This window comes from Cavia porcellus, unplaced genomic scaffold, assembly GCF_034190915.1.
Source record: "Cavia porcellus strain 051 isolate PalLab524CR breed Dunkin Hartley unplaced genomic scaffold, mCavPor4.1 scaffold_32, whole genome shotgun sequence".
Lineage (NCBI taxonomy): Eukaryota > Metazoa > Chordata > Mammalia > Rodentia > Caviidae > Cavia > Cavia porcellus.
The window spans coordinates 44,452,791-44,470,617 of NW_026947515.1; the positions used below are offsets into that span (position 1 = coordinate 44,452,791).

The following is a 17,827-nucleotide window of genomic DNA, read 5'->3' on the forward strand; positions in this document are numbered from 1 at the left end:
GGCTACATCTGTCTCTGTAGCCTTTGGTTGCAGAGAAGTATCAAATACTCCAAGAGAAACTCAAAAGTCTAGCTCCTAACCAGCTATAATTTTAGTGGAGAGGGAAATTTTTAGGAGTCATCTAATCAATTCTTAGCTATTTTAAACCTGGATCTTATCAGGGTCTTTGTCACCTGATGTCTCTCTTACCTTTGAATGTTTTCTAGCTTTTTTTTTTTTTTTCTGTACTGGGAAATTTTTAAAAAGGACAGTTGTCATTAAGTGCTCACTATCCTGCTTGTTCAGGATGGTCTACCCTATGCTGTGGGATCTGTTTTTATTTTTATTTTCTCTTGTTACTCAGGGTGAAGCTTGCTCTGCAGAGCCCATTTCCCCCTTATCCTTCTTTTGTAAAATAAATATGAAATTCTGCCTCTGCTTATGCTTGTTTCGTTCAGATCTTTGTCCAGGATGGAAAGGACCTAGATATTACCTCTGAAAGGAGACTGCAGCACCTGAGAATCCAGCCAGTTTCACGTATGCTGACTGGGAGGAAGGTCTCTTCACTACTGGTTTGTAGCAATTTGATCACGATGTGTGTGGTTGTAAATTTGTTCTGTGGGTTTACAATTTCTACCAAATCTTGAGATTAGCCATTATTTTTTGAAATATTCTCTTATGGCACATTGTTATGCTGTTTGATGTTGTCCCATAACTCTTAATATTACCCTGTAATTTCTCTGTTCACTTTTCCTTCTTTTTCTCTGTTTTGTTTTTAGGCAATTTTTATTGTTATATCTCTAAATTTGCCGGTCAGCCTCGACCTGTGCAGCTCCAGATGTTTCCGGGGGGAAGGATGGTGGAAGGATGAGAAAAATAAAGGTAAGTTAGAGTTAGGTAGAGACCTCTTTCTCCTGATGGGAGGAAAGGAACTGTCCTCTCACTGCAGGGTTGTTTATACCTTCAACAATTTAAGGTCACATGACACTGCCTAGCAATCTGCATGTATTGCAACTCAAGGGCCTCAATTTTGGGGCCCAGAGTGACTTGTTTCTGTGGCTTACCCCAGATAGTCTTTGTTCTCTGACCTAGCTGGCTGGCTCCCGTAGGTGTAGTGAATATCCAGTTTCAACGGCTCCCAATGCGGGTCTTTTCTTTTTGTAATATGTAATCTGCTTTTATGCCTATGTAATCTGTTTTCTTTTTTGCATGTTTAACTTGCGATCTCTAGAAGATCAATTTTCCACTTGCATTTTCCTCTCAAGGGTCACTAGACTATGTCAAACTTACCCTCAAAATATACACTGATTCTTTGAACTCAGGAGCCCAGTTTTGCACTGTGTGTAGTCTAGTCTCAGTGAGCTTTACAACTCCTTGCAGATCCTCAGCGGGAGGAGCTGACCCTGAATAGGCACTGTATATAATTAAAGCAGCAGAGAGAAGTCTTTCTGGACCCCACAAGGAGTAAGAATGTATTACAAAGAAAATGGACCTCTCCTAAGGAAGCAGCTCTGAGATCCTTGAAGATTCTGTTTGATGAGCTATGAAGAATATCGTCTTTGGCTATTCAACGTAGGGAACCATGGCAAAAAGAAATAATGTATTACTATAATGAAGGCACTTTTTTTTTTTTTTTTTTTTTTTTTGGTCAAGAGCATGAACGAAAGATAAAAACTTGGGCATGCATCAACTCTGCAGGCATCTGAGGTTTTAACTAAGTTACATATAAAGCTTCTATTCTCAGTTATCTTCTCGTTTTTTCTTTTTCTTTTTTTTTTCCTTGTGGTATGGGTGATTAAACGTAGGACTGATACTGAGCTACCTGCTCCCTCTTATCGTATGCATATATGTACTTACTTAGAGACAGAGTTTAGCTAAATTGCTAACTTGCCCCAACTGAGCTCCAACACCTGATCCTCCTGCCTCAACCGCCTTGAGTGCTGGGATTACAGGGTTGCATCCTGGGAAGTTGCACAGAAATGTTCAAGGCAAAGACTGTGTCAGTGTTCTTTGTACATGTAGCGTCTCGAGCTAGTGCCAGACAGTCATTAGACTCTCAACGCAAGTGCCTTCAATCTGACCGAATTTTTCGGTCGCCCAAAGATAAACATCAAATCCTTTATAAATGAGGTCATTATAAAGCCAAATCCTTTATAAATGAGGACAAAACCAGAGTGGGCGCGAGGGGGAGGCCGGTCTCGGCGCTGAGGATTCTGGGAGCTGTAGTTCCGGTGCCCGGCCGCACAGGCGCACTGGACTGCCTGGGGACCACCCGCCAAGCCCGCGCCATTGCTGGAAGAGTTCCCGCCCTTCTCTGCGAGCGCCCTCAGCCGTCCTCAGTGTGGCCGCCAGGTACTAGTTCCCGGGACTCCAGGCCTAGGTTCCTCGCCGTTCTCCCTCGGCGCTGGGCTGCTCGCCGCGTCTGGGGCGTGGCCGTTCCCTGCTGGGCCACGGGCCCCTGAGCGGACCCGCCCACCGGCGCGGCGATTGGGCTGGCGCTCCCGCCCCGGCCTGGGCTCTGCCTCTCGGCCCTCCTCGGCCCTCCTCGGCTCTTCTCGGCCCTTCTCGGCCGGTCTCCTTGCCTGGAGCCGAGGCGGGGAGCTTGGCGGGCCTCGCGGCAATGGGGCTGGGGGCGCGGGGCCTGGGCTGGGGTTGGACGAGGGCGGGCGGCCCGGATCTGACCCGGTGGGTCTTCCCGTTGCGCCTCTTTGCTGCCCTGAGAAGCGGGAGCCGGAGGGCAAACAAGGGCAGTGGAGGAAAAATGCCGGGGTCGCGGGAGAACGCCCGCCCTGGCTTCTCAACTGAGCTAGCACGGTGGACCTGCGTCTCCCATCGGGGACCTGCGCTGGGCTCTGTCGTTAACCCAGGCAGTTTTCCCTTCCTGGCTGGTGCTAAAGCATTTCGAATGATTACCTTTAAATCACTTGTCACTCCCTGACCTGTCAAGGCGTTCTTACATTGGTTGGGAATTATCCACCGATCCACGCGCTGAAGTTCCCGCATGCACATGAACCTGTCATTATTTTGAAGTAACTGTGACAGCTTGGGAACCACAGCAAATTAACTTTCTTCTAAAGTCTCTTGATAGTTCTGCAGTGTTTGGGAAGAAGACGGCTTGCAGCCCACAGTCAGAAAAAAAATCAAGGAAAATTAAGATTTTGAGAAAGTACAGAGATAACTTCATGATGTCACAAGGCTGAAGCAGAAACACGTTGATACTGTCATTTACTAATAACTGGTTCATTGTACTGAAGAGACTTGCCCACGGTCACATTAGCCAAATCAAAATTAGAAATTGTGGTTTGCACACACCCCTCTTGGGTTTTATTCCTATACCAAACTCTTGTTTAAATTTAGATACTTTTTACTGTGTAGTTGGAAAGTACAGAAGAGTAGAAAGTAATTAACATCATAGATCCAGGGGCTGGAAGACTGGTAGTTTTGGCTTATTGCAGACTTTTTTGTATGTGTATGTTTACACAATATCGAGCTGAATATATTCAAGTTTAACTAGCATAGTTTATTCTGACTGCAAAATAATTTTTAAAACATGTTTATTGGGGCCAGGGATTTAGCTCAGTGGTCTAAGCGCCTGCCTGGCAAGCAGGAGGTTGTGAGTTTGATCCCCGTACCAAAACAAACAAAGCATGTATATTGTGGATTTCAGTTGTTGTACATATTTTATTAGCATAATCTATGCAATATTAAGGAGCTTATTACTTTTTTTTTTTTTTTTTTTTTTTTTTTTGCGGTACTGGGGATCAAACTCAGGACCTTGCAACTTGCCAGGCAGGCGCTTACGCCACTGAGCTAAATCCTAAGCCCGAGCTTATTACTTTTTACAGATTTAATAAGATGATGGCTCAAGTCTTCCTAGTACATTTTCAAGACAGAAAACCACTACTATAGTTCCTCAAAATTTGAAATATGTTGCTTTTTTGTAGGTCTTTTGTGCTTATGGCTATGTTTAGTGTATCTCTTAGCTCATTTCTTCCTCACAGCCCTATAAAATTAAACTTCTTAGAGATTAGTATGAGTTTGAGGAGGGGTTAGTCTTTCAACCCCCGAAATAATATGTAACATCATATGCGAATATGCAGTATTCTATGGACAAGGTGTGGTTCTCAAATGAGTCTGTAACTCCTCTCCCTGTTAAGATTTACTGGTGTTAAAATTTGTTAGAACAGCTTCAGTTACTGTTTGACATTATGTTCAGCTTTGTCAAGCATTGCTCTTAACTGTGAGAGGAATAGTTTCTAGTACTGTTCTGGTTTGAGGCAAAGGCTCAGCCCAGATAACTTGTGCAGGGCCACAGATTTGCCTGGACTCAAGTCCTCTTAGTAAAATATTTCAGTTAGATTGGACATGATGGCGTATACCTGTAACCCCAGCACTCAGGAGGCTGAGACAGAAAGAACAGCAAGAGTTAGAGACCAGCTTATGCTACATATAGGGAGATCAAACTACATAGGGAAACCCTGTCTCAAAAACCAAAAAGTTAGTTGCATTTTTAAGTATGTAAAAAAAAGGCTTAGCTTTAGGAAGTATCTCTTAAGGTAAAAACCTGAGTTGCTTGCTGAAATGGTATATTTCTTCGCCTCATATCTGGAGTAGAGATTCTCATTTATATTTTGGGTGAAGCCAAAGAATTCCCTTTTAAGTAAACATACTGTATGGTGAATTTCATGTCCTCAGATTTGAGGTCCCTCTAATTGTATGTGGAGGTTTTGTGGAAGAAGATTCATAATGTCCATTATATTTGCAAAGGGATCCATGACCTTAAAAAAGTATATCCAGAGAAACTTTGGCATAAGGGAAAACTGTTTTATTGTACCTGAGGCTTCAATATGGAAATCTACCCAGATGTTTTTCTTTACTCAAGTGTTCACATTTTAGGACCACATTCTCAGTTTTGAAGGGGAAGATTTACTTTATTTTATTTTATTTATTGTTAGATAGGTCTTGCTATGTAGTTCAGGCTAGGTTTGAACTAACTATGTAGCCCAAGCTGGCCTTGAGCTCAAAGGCTCCGGCCTCAGCCTTCCAAGTGCTGGGATTACAAGTTTGCACCACTATGCCTACATAGAAGACTTTATTTTTTAGAATATTTTATTATTTATTTTTCTATAGGTTTGTAGTACAGAATGTTTATATTCCTTGTGTGGAGTTGGTACATGTACATAACATATCTTAATTCCTTTTTCATATTCTTTCCCTCCCTCGTCTCTTGACCCCTTCGCATTTGAGAAAGATCTACCTCCCTATTTCTTTTATTCTGCCTTTTCCTGAAAACCATGTAATATTTATGCTTTATTTAGTTTCATTTAACATTGTTTCAAGATGCATCCATTCTCCTACTAATGATTGGCTTATCTTTGATTATTACATGATAGTACTCCATTGTGTGTAAATACCACATTTCCTTGATCCATTTAGCTATTAGAGGACATGTAGGCCTCTTCCAAGACTTGGCTATTATGAACTGTACTGCTATAAACATGGGAATGCATGTATCATTGTAATATGATGTCTTTAACTCTTTTAGGGAGATATATAGAAGGGGTTAGGTCAAATGGAATTTCTAGGTTTCTTTTTTTTGAGGAATCTCCATACTGTTTTCCATAGAAATGCCCACATTACATTCCCACATTATTCCTCATCAAAATCTTTCTTTTTGTGCTTACTAAAACCCAGTGACATAGCCTGGCATGGTGGCACATGCCTGTAATCCCAGCACTTAGGAGGCTGAGACAGAAGGATTGCCACATGTTCAAGGCCATCCTAAGGAAATAGTGAGTTTAAAGCCAGCTGGAACTACATAGCAAGACCTTATCTCAAAATATAAAACTAACTAACTAAAAAGTACAGTGAAATGAATCAACTTATATTTTTAAGATATTCACATTTTTTTGGTTTAACTAAACCTTTTCTGATAATTTTTTTTAATTTAAAGAAAAAGAAAAACAGGACAGAACAGAAAAAAGGGCGGAAGTAATACAGAATTTCAAAGAAAAATATTAACATTAAAAAATTACCAGTTGATAAGTTACATGTTGTCCTCTTAGAAATAGTTGTTCAAGTTAAAAAATCAAAGCATAAAAAGTGGACACTCAGACATTGACAGTGCAAACCATTCTATTCAGTGATCTAATGGAAGCTTAGTAATATGGTCATCTATCTTACACAATTAAATGTCCTTATAATTATATCCTTTTGCGTACTTTCCTTCCCTTTCATTTTTATAGTATCTATTATGTATTTTGCATCTTATTACTTGTTTTCATACTTTTTTTACACTAGAGAGACAATGTGATATTTCAAATGTGAGGCTTATTTATTTCATTTATGAGGATAGTCTCAAGTTGCCTTCATTTGCCTATAAAGGCCTCAAGATCATTTTTATAGCTGAGTAATATTCCATTTTATAAAAATACCACGTTTTTCATCCATTCTGCAGTTGACGGGCATTTTGGTTGTTTCCAACATTTAGCTATTACAAATTTTGCTGCTATAAACATGGGTGCACATACATCACTGTGGCATGATCTTTTCAATTTTGGGGGGAAAATACGTAGGAGGGGAATAGGCAGGTTGAATGAAACTTCTAATCCTAGTCTTCTGAGAAATCTGCATACTGATTTCCATAGTGGCTGCACCAAGTCTACACTCCCACCAACAGTGGAGCAGTGTTCCTTTTTCCCCACAGCCTCCCAACATTTGTTAACAGTTGATTTCTTGATGGCAGCCATTCTTTCAGAGTTAGGTGAAATCTCAATGGTGTTTTAATTTGTATTTCTCTAATGACCAGTGATGGTGAACATTTCTTCATGTATTTATTTGCTGTTTGTATATCTTTATCTGTAAAATCTGTGTTCGTCTCATAGGCCCATGTTTGAAAAAGAGTCTTTGAATTTGGGGGCCTTGTTTTTCAATTCTTTGTGTGTTCTAGATAGAAGTCCTTTGTCTGAGGGATTGTCAGCTATAATTCTTTTCCATTCTGTGGGTTTTCTTTTCACTTTGTTGGTGATTTCTTTTGAAGTGCAAAAACTTTTTAATAAGAGGTGATCCCAGTTGTTGATTCTTTAAAGTATTTCCTATGCGGTTTGTGTTTTGTTCATGAATTCTCTGCCTGTACCTATGTCTCCAAGTTTTCTACCTATCTTGTCTTCCAATAGATTTAGTGTTTATGTTTTAATATTTAGATCTTTGATCCATTTTGACCTTAGTGCATGGTGACGGGTGCATGGGTCTAGTTTCAGTTTTCGGCATATGGAGAGCCAGTTTTTCCAACACCGTTTATTAAAGAGGCTATTCTTCTAGGAAACAAGTCCCTTTGTCAAATATAAGGTGGCTGAATGTCTTTGTAGTTGTGTTTGCATCTTCTAATCTGTTCCATTGTTCTTCAGGTCTATTTCTTTGCCAGTACCATGCTGATTTTATCACTGTGGCTTTGTAGTATAATTTCAAGTCAGGAATTGAGATGCTTCCTTCTTTGCCTTTTTTGCCCAGAATTGTCTTTGCTATTCTAGGTCTCTTCTGTTTTCAAATGAATTTAAGGAATGTTTTCTCTAGATCTGTAAGGTATATTAATGATACTTGGATTGGGATTGCATTGAATCTGTATAACACTTTTGGGAGTATGGCCATTTTCACAATGTTGACTCTTCCTAACCAAGAGCAAGGAATATCCTTCCATTTTCAAATATCCTCTTCAATCTCCTTTTTTAGACTAGTATAATTTTCAGCATGTAGATCTTTTACATTCTTGGTTAGGTTGATTCCTAGGTATTTCATTTTTTTAGATGCTATTGTAAAAGGCAGTATTTCCATAATATCTCTCGCAGTGAGTTGTTTGTTTGTGTACAGGAATATTAGTGATTTTTGAGTGTTGACTTTGTATGTGGCTATGTTGCTAGATTTGTTTATTACCTCTAGTAGTCTTTTTATGGAGATTTTTGGGGTCTTCTATAGAAAGTATCATGTCATCTACAAATAATGATAATTTTACTTCTTCTTTTCCTATCTTTATTCCTTTTATTTCTCTCTCTTGTCCAATTGCCCTGGCTAATATTTCCAGAATTATATTGAATAGGAATGGTGATAGTAGACAGCCTTTTCTTGTTCCTGGTTTTATTTTTTATTTTAAAGAGATTAAGACAAAAGATGACATAACAAAGCGAATCAGATCAGAACAATGCAAATAACACAGCATTTTACCACAAGACAACCCATAATTAACAGTAACTACCATAATGTCTCTTTCTTTGAAATAGTTGAAAATAGCTTCATATACAATAGTATCAAGCATAAAAAACCAGTATAAAACCATTTCAGAGAATGAAAGCATTTCAGGGCTTTCAGAACCAAATAGCAGAGAACAAACAGTGGCTACTGTATTATCTCATTTTCTATAGAAAATTTGTTTATACTATCACACATAATAATATCCAATAAGATAGACCAGGATGGAATCAAAGGCAACAGAAAAACAAAAGCATAGTAGGACTTCAGAGTAAGATGATACTAAATCAGCTCTGGCTATTCTAATGTCTTTAAAATAGCTGTTTATACTATCACAGATAATAAAATCAAACAAACTAGGATAAAACCATTCTAACTAATGAATGCAGACATTATAAGGCTTCAGAGCAATGTAATAGGGAATCATGATTACTATAAACTCTTATGTACTCTTACCATTTCTTACACTAGGGAGATTATATGGTATTTATACATGTGAGTTTGATTGATTTCACTTATGAGTATGGTCTCAAGTTGTGTCCATTTATTTATAAATATCTCAATGTGGTCATTCGTTATAGCTGAGTAGTACTCCATTGTATAAAAATACCACAGCTTTTTTTTTTTATCTATCCCTTAAGTGTTGATGGACACTTAGGTTGTTTCCAAGATCTGGCTATTACAAATTGTGCTGCTATAAACATGGGTGCACATATATCACTGTGGTATGATGTTTTCAGTTCTTCTGGGAAAATGCCTAAAAGTGAAATAGCTGGAACAAATGGGACTTCCAATCCCAGCATTTTGAGAAATCTCCAGACTGACCTCCACAATGGCTGCACCAGTGTACACTCCCACCAACAGTGCAGGAGAGTTCCTTTTTCCCCACAGCCTCTCCAGCATTTGTTGTTGATAGTTTTCTTGATCCTGGCCATTCTTTCAGGAGTGAGATGAAATCTCAGTGTGGTTTTAATTTGCATTTCTCTAATGAATAATGATGGTGAACATTTTTTCATGTTACTTACCATTTGTGTTTTTTCTTCATCTGAGAACTGTGTATTCATCTCAGATGCCCATTTTTGGGTCTTTGAATTTTGGGGGTCTGATTTTTTAAAATTCTTTATATGTTTTAGACAGAAGTCCTTTGTCTGAGGGAGAGTTCACTAAGATTTTTTCCCAGTTTGTGAGTTTTCTTTTCACTATACTGGACATTTCTTTTGACATGCAGAAATTTTTTAATAAGATGTGATCCCAGTTATTGATTCTGGGAAATATTTCTCGTGCAGTTTGATTCCTGTTCATGAATTCTCTACCTACCCCCATGTCTTCAAGATTTTTACCTAATTTGTCTCCCAACAGATTTAGTGTTTCTGTTTTAATATTCATATCCTTGATCCATTTAGATTTTAGTTTATTACATGGTAATAGGCTTGGGTCTAGTTTTAGTTTTTGGCATGTGGAGAGCCAGTTTTTCCAGCACCATTTATTAAAGAGATGTCATTCTTCCAATGAAAATGTTTGACTCCTTTATCAAAGATAAGGTGGTTGAGTGTGTTGGTTGTTGTGGTTGTATCTTCTAATCTATTCCATTGATCTTCAGATCTGTTTTTATTCCAGTACCATGTTGATTTTATTATACTTGCTTTGTAGTATAACTTCAAGTCAGGGATTGTGATGCCTCCTGCCTTGCCTTTGCTACTTAGAATTGCCTTTGCTATTCTAGATCTCTTCTGGTTCCAGATGAATTTTAGGATTGATTTCTCTAGATCTACGAGGTATGTTGATGGTATTTTCATTGGGATTGCATTGAATCTGTGTAATAGTTTTGGGAGAATGGCCATTTTCACAATATTTATTCTACCTATCCATGAACAAGGGATTCTTTCCATTTTCTGAGATCCTCTTCAATTTCTTTTTCCAGGGTATTATAATATTCCCTGTATAGATGTTTTACTTCTTTTGTGAGATTAATTCCTAAGTATTTCATTTTTTTGGATGTCAGTGTGAAGGGTGTGGCTTCTCTTATTTCTCTCTCAATGATTTTGTTGTTAATGTATAGAAATGCTATTTATTTTTGAGTATTGATTTTGTATCCAGCTACATTGCTGAATTTATTTATTATATCTAGGAGTCTTTCAATGGAGTTTTGGGGGTCTTCTATGTATCATGTCATCTTAAAATAATGATGATTTAACTTCCTCTTTTCCAATCTTTACCCCTTTTATTTCTCTCTGTCTTATTGCTATGGCTAGTATTTCCAGTACTATGTTAAATAGGAGTGATGATAAGGGACATCCTTGTCTTGTGCCTGATTTTAAGGTACAGTTTTTGGCCATTTAATATGATGCTGGCTGTTGGTTTGTCATAGATGGCCTTTATCATATTGTGATAAAGACCATCTATTCCAATTTTCTGTAAGGTTCTTAGCATGAATGAGTGTTGGACCTTATCAAAAGCTTTTTCTGCATCTATAGAGATGATCATGTGATTCTTACTTTTGGCTTTATTGATATGGTGGATTACATTTATTGACTTTGTATGTTGAACCATCCCTGCATGCCTGGTATGAAGCCCACTTGGTCGTAGTGTATAATCTTCTTGATGATTTGCTGCATCTTGTTTGCCAGTATTTTATTGAGGATTTTTGTATCTGTGTTCATTAGGGAGATTGGCCGATAGTTCTCTTTTTTAGTTGGATCTTTCTCAGGTTTTGGTACTAGAATAATATTTGCTTCCAGGAATGACTTAGGAAGAATTGCTTCCCTTTCAGTTTCATTGAAGAGTTTGAGGAGTGTCAGTATTAAGTCTTCTTTGTATTTTTTGTAGAATCCATCTGGGCCTGGGCTCTTCTTTGTAGGTAGGGTCTTAATTACATTTTCTATTTCATTAATAGAAATTCGGTTATTCAGCAGTTTTACATCTTCTTGACCCAGCTTTGGTAGTTCATATGTTTCTAGGAATCTGTCCATTTCTTCTGTGTTATCGAACCCCACCTGCCAGCTGAGTTTCCTGGTTCCAGAGAAGGTTGCTGGGAGTGTCCTACGCAGGCCTGAAAGCTGCCCAGCGAGCACAACCTAGTCTTGTTCCTAATTTTAGAATGAAGGCTTTCAGTTTTTATCCATTTAGTATAATATTGGCTGTTGGTTTGTGATAGATGGTCTTTCTGAAATTGAGGTAGATACCATCTATTTTGAGTTTCTGTAGGGTTTTTATCATGAAGAAGTGTTAGACTTTATCAAAAGCTTTTTCTGCATCTATTGAGATAATAATGTGATTTTTGTTTTTTGCTCTGTTGATGTGGTGTATCTCATTTATTGATTTGCATATGTTAAACCATTCCTGCATTCCTGGAATAAATCCCACTTGGTTGTGGTGTATAATCTTCTTGATGATTTGCTGCATTCAATTTGCCAGTATTTTATTGAGAATCTTTGCATCATTGTTCATTAGTGAGATTGGCCTATAGTTCTCCTTTTTGGTTGGGTCTTTCTCTGGGTTTAGTATCAGAGTAATACTTGCCTTCAGGAATGAGTTATGGAGGATTGCTTCTCTTTCAATTTCATTGAAGAATTTAAGGAGTATTGGCATCAAATCTTTTTATAGAATTCAGCCGAGAATCCATCAGGCCCTGGGCTTTTCTTCGTTGGTAAATTTTTAATCACATTTTCAATTTTAGTAGCTGATATTGGGTTATTCAAAATTGTTCTATCTTCTTGATTGAGCTTTGGTAGTTCATATGTTTCTAGAAATCTGTCCATTTCCTCTTTGTTTTCCACCATGTGTGAGTAGAGTTTTTCAGTGTAGGTATTCATGACCTTCTGAATTTCTATGAGACCTATAGTGATTTCTCTCTTTTCAGTTCTTATTGCGTGTATTTGGGGGTTTTTTTTCTTTTTCTTGATAAGGTTGGCTAGAGGTTTATCAATTTTGTTTATTCTCTCAAAACAATAGCTGTTTGACTTGTTAATGCTTTGTATTTTTTTAAAATTTCAATTGCAATAATTTCTGCTCTTGTCTTTACAATTTCCTCTCTTCTAAGAGCTTTGGGTTTGACTTTCTCTTCCTTTTCTAGAAGCTTGAGATGTAGCATCAGGTTGTAATTTGTGCTTGTTCTGTTTTCTTGGTGTGACTATTTATAGCTATATATTTCCCTCTTAGGACTGCTTTCATTGGGTCCCACAGGTCACGGTTTGTTGTATCCGCACTTTCATTGAATTGCAAGTATTGCTTTATTTTCTTTAATTTCACCTGTAGCCCAATGGTTGTTCAGAAGGTTGTTATTTAATTTCCATGTATTTATGCAGGTTTTGCAATTTCTTTTGCCATTAATTTCCAATTTCAGTGCACCATGATCAGATATTCTGCACGGGACAATTTCAATTCCTATGCATTTACTTAGGAATGTTTTATGGGTTAATATATGGTCTGTTTTGGATAATGTTCTATGTGCAGCTGAGAAGAATGTGTATTCTGATGTGGTTGAGTGGAACACTCTGTAAATGTGTACTAAGTCCATTTGCTCACAGGTATGATTCAGTTCTATATTTCTTTGCTGACTTTTTGTCTAGTTGATCTATCTCTATGTGACAGTGGAGTATTAAAGTCTCCTATTACAATTGTGTGCTTGTGTATTTGGTTTTTCATGTCCATTAGTATTTGTCTTATATAGTTGGGTGCTCCTGTGTTTGGTGCATAATTGTTAGTTCTTCTTCTGGAAGTTTTTTACTAACAAGTATGTAATGACCTTCTTTATATCCTTTAATCCTTTTAAGTTTGAAGTTCACATTGTCTGCAAATAGAATTTCTACCCCTGCTTTTTTCTGGGTTCCTGTTTCATGAAATATTGTTTTCTATCCTTTAACTTTTCATTTTGAGTTTTCTTTTGAGTCACATCTGTTTCTTGTGTACAGCATATTGTGGGATCCTGTTTCTTGATCCATTCTCTCAACCTATTTCTTTTGATAGGTGAATTGAGGCCATTTACATTTATGGATATAACTGATACATACTGGCTCGACTTTGTCATGTTATGTCCCTGTTTGTTTTCTGCTTTACCCCTTTGTTTATTTGCTTGCCCTGCCTGGTGGCATATTTCTATTATTGTTGTGGAGATTGTGGTCATTTTTGTCTCTATCTAGTATGTCTTTCAACACTCTTTCTAAGGTTTGTTTGGTGGACATGAATTTCTTCAGTTGTTCTTTGTCATGGAAGTATCTTGTTTCTCCTTTTAATTTGAAAGACAGTTTTTCTGGGTACATCAGTCTGGGTTGAAAATTGTTTTCTTTCAGAGCTTGGAATACTGCACTCCAGGCTTAAGTTGAGGGTTTGTGTTGAAAAGTCTGCCATGATTCTGATGGACTTTCCTTGATAGGTAAGTTTTGTCTTTTCTCTAACAGCTTTTAGTATTTTGTTTTTATGCTACATGTCTGGGATTCTAATTATTATATGTCTGGATATAGATTTATGTTGGTTGTGTATGTTTGGTGTGTTCACTTATCTGTATATCAGATTTTTTCCCCATGTTTGGGACATTTCCTGCTATTACTTCTGTGAATAGTTTACCTATGTCATTTGAGTTGACTCCTGCATCTTCATTGATGCCCATTAGTCTTATATTGTTTTTCTTGGCATCATGCTGAAGCTGCTGGATTGTCATCTCATGCTGCTTTGTTGTTTTTAAAAGTTATACTGTTTCAGGATCGCTAACAGTGATCCTGTCCTCAAGGTCCAAAATTCTATCCTCAGCTTCATTTAAATAGAATTTTTTGTTTCTTGCTTATCTCTTTGAATTTGTTTCATAGATTCTGCTTGTTTTCTACATTGTTCATTCAAGGTTCCAATCAATTTCTCATGTTCCTTTTTTTAAAATCTATTTCTTCTCTGGCTATGCTGAGTAACTCCTTTACTAAGGTTGTTGTTTCTGTCTTTACATAGGAAGCTAGTTCTAATTTAATTTCCTCTACTGCCTCATGAATTTGTTTCTTTATTTCATTTGCTATCTTTTTGGAGATTCCTGGTGTATGACTTTTAAAGTCCTCTATTTCAGTGTCATCTGTACTTGCTCCTGATGGACTAGATGTTTAAGATTTCATTTTGCCTTTTCATTTTGTCATTTTCACCTTTAGGACAAATATTTAGTCTTTCAATCCCAATGTCTCAACTGTCGGTAATGTGAATCTGAGGGTCTTACTGTGTGATTGATGTTTGTCCAATTGCTGGGTACCATAATGAAAGGGAGAGCCAGTCACTTGAATTCTTCCTGCAGGGCCTGTTGTGTGAGTCCTGTATTCTCCCCAGGCTAACTAGCCTAGGAGTATTGATGTAGGTCAACTCTTTGTTCCTGCTGTTGCTATGTCTTCAGGTTATTGCAGGTCAGCAGATCTCCCTGTCTGTAGTGTTTGTGTTGGCTGAGGCCCTGTTGTGTCACTGGGTGTCTCATAAGCCCTTTTAATTTTCTCCAACTTGGGGGAGGCTTTATTGGCGCACTCTACAACCTGTCTGATGTTCTCTGTGTGGAGGAGGGGATCATCCACTGTCTTGCCAGGTTCGCTAAGGTCTTGCAGTTGGAGGGAGCGTTACTACTGCTCCTGTTTACCCACTGCAGACCTCTATTTTAGGGGCAAACTCCCCATACTGCCTGGAGCCTGCCAAGGTCTTCATTTGGGTGAGGGGTTCCTGAGTCTCCCATCAGGCCAGCACAGTAATCCGCTGTAGTCCAAGGTTCTGGGAGAAGGGGTAGGAGCCAAAGACCAACAACAGTACTAGATCCAGGAGGGGGGGGTTTCCCCAAGGGGCAGGCCCATGGTAGTCTGGGGCATTGCAGGCAATAATTTTTTTCTTTCATGACATTCAGTGTTATTTAGAAAGTTAATTTTACAGTTTTAAAAGAATCCAAATAACAGTGGTTTGAACAAGACAGACAGTTGCATCTGTCTCATTCAGTGATCTGAGTTGATGGTATGGGTGGATGTAGGCAGCTCCAGTGACCCAGGTTCATGCCATCTTTTTTTCCATGCTTTCTAAGGAGGATTGTCCTCCTCTCTGATGGTGTAAGGTGGTTCACTCCATTAGTATCTGCATTCTAGGCCACTAGAAGAGGAAAGAAAGAAGTGGAGGGTAAGCGACTCCCCTTTATTATTTATTTATGTATTTACTTTGCAATATGAGAATTGAACCCAGTGCCTTTGCACTGAACTACATGCCCAGTGTTGTTTTGTTTTGCTTTGTTTTTTGAGACAGGGTCTCTCTATGTTCCTTAGTCTAGGTTTAAAATTGCAATCTTTTGTCTCAACCTCCCAGAGCTGAAATTACAGGTATACATTGTCATATCCAACTTCAAGCATCTACCTCCCTTTAAAGATGTGGTGAGAAAGTAAGATGTGTCTCTTTTATTCAGATCCTATTTGCTATAATTCAGTGACAGTACCACACCCGGCTGCATGGGAGTCTAGGAAATGCCCAGGCTGAGTAGCTTTTGTTTAACTAAGATTCCAAGTCACTATCAAAAAGAAGAAGGGAGGAGTTGGATGTTGCAAGGCAAACAGCAAACACTTAGATTTCTGCTCTTCAGTTTTAGGCAATGTTTAGCATAAATAGTTCTTTGGGAAATTTTATTGACAGGTTGTGTTTTGTTTTATTGGGTTTTTTGTTTGCTTGCTTGTTTGTTTGAGACAGGGTTTCACTATGCGGGTCAGGCTGGCATTGAACTCACTTCGTAGCCCAGGCTAATCTCCAGCTCTCAGCAGTCTTCCTACCTCAGCCCCCAGTGGGCCACCGCACCAGCCTACTGATGGTTTTAAAGTGCTTGTTATAGCTCCTTTATTATTCAGATTTTTGGTTTATAGCTTTTCTTTTGACTGGCCAGTGCCTTGTGTATTTTATTATTTAGAGAAGTAGCTCCTGAGTTTGTCAGCTCTTTACTTGTTAATTCTTTTTAGTTGAATATTTATTTTTTCATTCTTTTTAAAATTTTTATTTGAAAATATTTAGGGATAGGAATCGAATCTCTTTAACGCTTTGACAGCAGTTCAGGAAATGTTAATTTATAGTAGCCTTATTTTCTAACTCACTGGCAATTATATTTTTCAGTTTTTGACTCCATTGATACTGAGAAGGTCATGTTTTAATTTTCACATGATAACTTTTCTCCTTCCCTTCAGACTTCTGTTTACATTTCTAATTATAATGATGTTTCATGAGGAAAGAATGTAGTCTGCTGAGTTTATTCTTAACCAGAGGTAGAAAAGTAGAATCAGTGCCCGGCACACCTGAACAAACTCTCTGACACCCTATTTCTCTACAGTATCAAATGTTTATTATGCATATTTTTTCAGTTATGAAGATGACTGCTTCATGCTTTGTGACTTGAATCCCACTTTCTCTTCCATTGTCATTAATCCTGCTTCCTTTCTATTTGGGTTTGCCTTACATACAAACAGTAGATAGAAAACTGTTGAAAAAATGAGATTGGGAGGGTCATACCAAGGTTTGTAGGATCATTTAAACTTTGATGTTGTGATGTTCTCTTTACATGAGGCTAAGGTGTCTGACTTTTCAAATAATGTGACTCTTCCAGGAAAGCTTCTTACAGTATTGTGTTGTTAGATGAGTAGGAGATCGGGGCAAGGAAGGATGTAATTACTTTCTCGAGCTTCCCACTGCATGTTGTTTGAGTGGGGAAGGTGTAGGCTGTTAGGTTTTCCAGCCCCAAAGAGAAGCAAAATAAAGAAAAAGAGGTCTTTGTTGAGGGTGCTGAGAAGAGGGCACGACTTGTGGGGCTGGGCTCCTCCTCTGGCTGGATACAAAGTGGGTGACGGTTATAGGACCTCTGGCCAGAGACGGAGGTTGGCCGGCATTGATGATACTTGATGATCCGATTGGAATTTTCTTTGTGCACAGGACAGGAAATAGGAAGTTGTATTCAGTGCTGAAGGAAGGAGGATGGAGAAGTGGTCATCAGGAAGATAAGCTGTTTTTGTGTTGGTCTTCCACCATTTTAGACCACTACCATAATATTTAGTAATTTATATTAGGGCAGGAACCTTTCATAGGCCAGTAGTGGTGAACTATGGCAGCATACATATTATCCTGTTTTTCTTTTAAGACAAAAGATTTTAATATAGAGTTGATTTTTTTTCTAAACTAAAATAATATTCAGGTTTAATAGTGTTATTACAAATAAGTGGGTTTTGGGTTACAGTTTGGCACTCGATCTTAGTCTAAAAGGTTCATTGTCAGTGTATAGGCTTTAGAATTAAATTGAGTCTGTATCATATATCTGCACTGGCCTTGGGGAAGTAGTTGAAAGTTTCTAAATCTCTATTTCCTCATCTATGGAATGGAAATAAAATTCCCACTGGGTTGATGGGAAAACTAAATCAGAAAATATTTTAAGAGCTCCTAATACAATGTGTGACCTGCTAGGTGTAGCTGCATTTAATAGTTACTACCTCAAGTCTCTAGGACCGTGGGTCTTTGCTCCTCACTGGCCTTGTGGTTACTCTTGTTTTCGTTAGGGAGGTCATACTCACTTGTGTGTTAGGATTCCAACTCACTGAATCTGAAATTGCCAAAGCAAGATTGATTTTAATGGCTTCTTTCTCCTCCT

General features: G+C 38.2%; 1 protein-coding gene across 1 annotated transcript in view; it reads left to right on the forward strand.

Moving 5' to 3' along the window:
- The first annotated feature begins 2,230 nt into the window (after positions 1 to 2,230).
- Znf624 (zinc finger protein 624) overlaps positions 2,231 to 17,827 on the forward strand; it is a 38,185-nt gene continuing 22,588 nt past the window's right edge. Inside the window, exon 1 of the mRNA XM_023563526.2 lies at positions 2,231 to 2,331. The gene's annotated coding sequence lies outside the window, so the exon portion shown is untranslated. The remainder of the gene's footprint in view (positions 2,332 to 17,827) is intronic.